Raw genomic sequence first — 4628 nt, 5'->3', positions numbered from 1 at the left:
ATGTCTCCCCAGCCTGGTGAGTCCTGTGCCTGCTCCCAGAGCTAGGCCTCCTGCATGTCTCTCCAGCCTGGTGAATCCTGTCCCTGCTCCCAGAGCCAGGCCTCCTGCATGTCTCCCCAGCCTGGTGAATCCTGTGCCTGCGCCCAGAGCCGCCAGAGCCACCCGCCAGTCCGGCGCCAGAGTTGCCCGCCAGTCCGGCGTCGGCGGCGAGGGACCCCGCTCTAAAGGCGCCACCAAAGTGTGGTGAGCCAGTGGTGGAGCGGGGTCTGCGTCCCGCTCCTGAGCCACCTCCATAGGGGGGAGGATTGGAAAGGGGTGGGTGTAGCACAAGAACTGTCGTTGACGGTGGCCACCCTCCCTTCCCTCCCTTTAGTTTGGGGTTATTATTTTGAGTTTTTGTTTCAGGTGCATTCGGGGACTGCACCTTTGGGGGGGGGGGTACTGTCACGTCCTGACCAGTAAAAGGGGTTATTTGTTATAGTAGTTTGGTCAGGGCGTGGCAGGGGGTGTTTGTTTGGTGTGTTTTGATGTATGTTCTATATTTTATATTTCTAAGTTCATTCTATGTTCCCTATCTATGTTTTGTATTTCTATATTTTGGCCTGGTATGGCTCTCAATCAGGGACAGCTGTACTTCGTTGTCGCTAATTGGGAGCCATACTTAGGTAGCCCTTTTTCCACCTGTCTTTTGTGGGAAGTTGATTTTTCATTGCTGTTAGTAGCCTGCGAAACTGTTTGTTCGTTGTGTTGCTTCTTGCTTTTGCTGGTTCACCGTTTATATTGTTAAAATATGATGAACCCAACCCACGCTGCGCCTTGGTCTCACTCTAACGACGGACGTTACATCATGTAGCTGCTGGGCTTGTCGAGCTTGCACTGCAGGAAGGCATCTGTGGTGTCCACGAGCGTGAAGACTGGCCTTCGGGAACTTGTAAAGAACATCCTCCAACGTGGGCATAATGTAATGTGAACGTCGCAGCCTGATTAACTTTTTCAGGAGTAGGGCCATTTGAAGTTTTTATTTGGCAGGTAACTTAGTGAATACCTTTGGTAATGGTTAATCATGGTTAATGGTTCATCTATGTCTTTACAGTTCCTGAATCATGTCAATGACCTTATGCATGGCCACTACTGCAGTGGTTAGCCACCCACTCAGTTACCAGGGACCTATTCTGCCACATCCCAAGGAAAGGAGAGTGAACCACCCCTCCTTAAATCTATAGCCATTGACTATGATACACGCTAAGAAAATAATTACATAAAATGGTTCTTCGGTAGTCCCTATAGTAGAACCCTTTAAAGAATCCCTTTTTGGTTCCAGGTAGAACCCTTTTGGTTCTAGGTAGAACCCTTACCTGGAAACAAAAAGGCTTATCCAATGGAGACAGCCAAACAACCCTTTTGGAAGCCTTTTTTCTAAGACTGTAATCTGATCTTCAATGTGGACAGAGGAGCAAATGCCTTTGCTACCACTCATGCACACCAGTGTAGTTGCTAAGTTACATGTGAGTTGAGACATTTAACATAGACAATGAGACATTTTTTGTAGATTCTGACTGTTAAATATACAGCATTTTACTGTGCGTTACTGTTCTGTGGTGTCTTGCATGTCTACATTATGCCAATAGGTAATTTATTTTCTTCTATTTTTATGCTTACAGTAAGTGTCATGAAAAGCCAAAAAACTCAGGAGGTTGATGTGTTGCGGGCCCTCTGGAAAGTCCTAATATACACCCCTGACCGTCGTAATGAAGCTGATTCTCTTCACAACAGATCTGACTCATCACACCACTCTTGAAGAAGGCCACCCCGCTCCAGTTCGCCTTCTGTGCTCAGAGATCCTTGATGAGGATCTACCCCATCACACCATTCATCATTAATACTATGCATGCAATGTCTGTGGGTGAATCTTGAAACAATTACTGTATGCAGATGTGCAAAAAATTGTGATGTAGATTTGTTTTTGCCATTGCTTGATCTAATAGGGGCGGCAGGTAGCCTAGCGGTTACAAGGTAAAAATCTGTCTTTCTGCCCCTGAACAAGGTAGTTAACCTACTGTAGGCCGTCATTGTAAATAAGAATTTGTTCTTAACTGACTTGCCTAGTTAAATAAATGTTAAGAATATGTTGCAGATTTCAACTTTCATTGGTGCCTATGGAAACAAATAGAAAGGTAACGAACAATGTATTCAATTTCCAACTTTATCCTCTGCCATACTTTTTGCAGCAGGTGGGCATTATCAGGTTATGATGAGGTCTTAACTATGACCACATAACATAGTGGTCAGAGTTAACAATTATGGTAACAATTATGGCCAACTGGTCGTATGGTGGTCAGAAAAAATATGTCATATTCTGGTCAGTAAAAAGATGTACAAAAAACAACGTCCATTTCAACCAGTTTGTGACCAGAAGAAGACGTCTTTTCAACCAAGTTTTGCCCACTGGGTAGTCTTTTGAATGTGAAACATTTTAGTGCCTACAGCTACTATGATATAAATGGAGCTATGAATTTGCTATGACAGCAAAATTCAGATTAGTTTTCTCAACTCCATAAGTGGAAAAGTGAAGTTATATTAATAAATATTCAATTAGCTACTGGGCATTGACGTGGATTTTTTTTACAAAACAAAGCAACAAATTGAATTCCAGAGAATCATAGAGCTGTCACTCCCTGATCTGTTTCACCTGACTTGTGCTTGTCTCCACCCCCCCATCAAGTGTATCCCATTTTTCCCCCATTATCCCCTGTGTACTTATATTTGCGTCCACTGTTGGTCTGTTGCCAGTTCCTCTTGTCAAGTCTTACCAGCATGTTTCCCGTATCTCTAGTTTCTGTTTTCTAGTCCTCCTGGTTCTGACCATTCTGCCTGCCCTGACCCTGAGCCTGCCTGCCTGCCATTCTGTCCCTAATTGAAGCTGCCTTGGATTACTGACCTCTGCCTGCCCTAAACCTTCCGTTTGCCTGCCCCGTTTTGTAATAAACATCTGAGATTTGAACTGTCTGCCTCCTGTGTCTGCATCTGGGACTATCCTGAGTCGTGTTAAGAGCAACAAATTGAATCCCAGAGAATCATAGAGCAATAAATGTAATTCCAGAGAGAAATAACTCCAACACTGGAAGCTGATATGCAATTGGAGTAAGCTCAAAGAGCTTCAGGCTCGAACCCAAAGAATTTATAATGGGGTCTGTAGTGGTTTAGACTAGAGACAGAGCTCTTGTTTTCACCTCTAAAAGGCAATTGCCAGGCAGCTATTTTTGCTAATCCTTACGACACATTACATTTGATAAAAGTAGTGTTTAGAGTAAGTTTCTGTAAACTAAGGCTTTTGATAATGAACAGAATTAACTATTTTTGGTATTCTGAATCGTATACTGTATTCTTTCTCCAAGTAACTCAAAGTTTCTTCCAACTCCAAAGTTAACTTCTCTAACTGTGTATTGAGGGATACAGTGCTTTTCTCTCTACCTAAACTCACCCAGACACTGACGTTTGCTTTCCACATCTTAATCCCCACAGGGATTTGGTGAGACCTGAATCAGAGGGAGAGAAAGACAGTGAAAGAGAACAATGGTTTGGGAAGAAAACATCCTAAACTTACCCCGTAGTCCTTACAGCTGCCTCTGTCTGGGAGCCCCACCTAGCAAGTCCACATCGTGACAAGACTGGGTCGGGGCCACCTCGGACACGCACCCTGATAGATAAGCCAGGTGACAAAAGCAAGGAGTTAAAATACGATAGAGAAGTACCTACATCACTCCTCCTGGAAGTCATCTGAAATTAATCAGATTCTTTTCTTGATTCCTTTTTGTTTTTTGGAACCACAGGGTTGAGAATTAAAACGGTTTGGTCGTGAATTTCTAAAGTTAGGTGTAGCTAGTGCTTTGGCACCATTTGGTTGTTGAATCTTTTGTAGCATGGTAATAATCGATTGTATTTTGCTTCTGGTTGAGTGATCATTTGATTCTAATTGCAAAATTGCATTGCATTGCAAATTGAGCATAAAATATATATTCTGTACATGATATTATCCAGTGTTTATCAATTAATTTGAAGCAAATTAGCAACATTCAGATCCTTATTCAGAGATAAGGGTGCTTGTGTGAGCCAAAGTTTGATGAATTTACATAGGACTTCCACTTCATAGTCATATACAGCATCAACAAGACAACTCTCAAAATCTTACATTGCAGTTCCATGGCATTAAAAGTGTTTGTAACATACAAGAGATAACAGGGCAAAATAAATGTGGAACAATATACAGTACCAGTCAAAAGTTTGGACACACCTACTCATTCAACGTTTTTTTTCTTTATTTTTTAAAATTTTCTACATTGTAGAATAATAGTGAAGACATCGAAATGATGAAATAACACATATGGAATCATTGTAGTAAGCAAAAATGTGTTAAACAAATATATTTTTGATTCTTCAAAGTAGTCTTGATGACAGCTTTGCACACTCTTGGCATTCTCTCAACCAGCTTCAAGAAGAATGCTTTTCCAACAGTCTTGAAGGAGTTCCCACATATGCTGAGCACTTGTTGGCTGCTTTTCCAGCTGTTTTTCCTTCACTCTGCTGTCCAACTCATCCCAAACCATCTCAATTGGGTTGAGGTCGGGTGA

General features: G+C 42.3%; 1 long non-coding RNA gene across 1 annotated transcript; it reads right to left on the bottom strand.

Annotated features, from left to right (window-relative positions):
• Positions 1 to 3385: 3385 nt before the first annotated feature.
• Positions 3386 to 3697, bottom strand: LOC115172871 (uncharacterized). The gene is made up of 2 exons (XR_003871510.1): positions 3605 to 3697; positions 3386 to 3536 (listed from the first exon to the last, which is right to left on the bottom strand). It is a non-coding gene; the product is annotated as an uncharacterized LOC115172871 (long non-coding RNA).
• Between the last annotated feature and the right edge of the window lie 931 nt (positions 3698 to 4628).

The sequence above is a fragment of the Salmo trutta genome, chromosome 33 (genome assembly GCF_901001165.1).
Source record: "Salmo trutta chromosome 33, fSalTru1.1, whole genome shotgun sequence".
In the NCBI taxonomy this organism is placed as follows: Eukaryota; Metazoa; Chordata; class Actinopteri; order Salmoniformes; family Salmonidae; genus Salmo; species Salmo trutta.
This window is presented reverse-complemented; position numbering and strand designations above follow the sequence as displayed.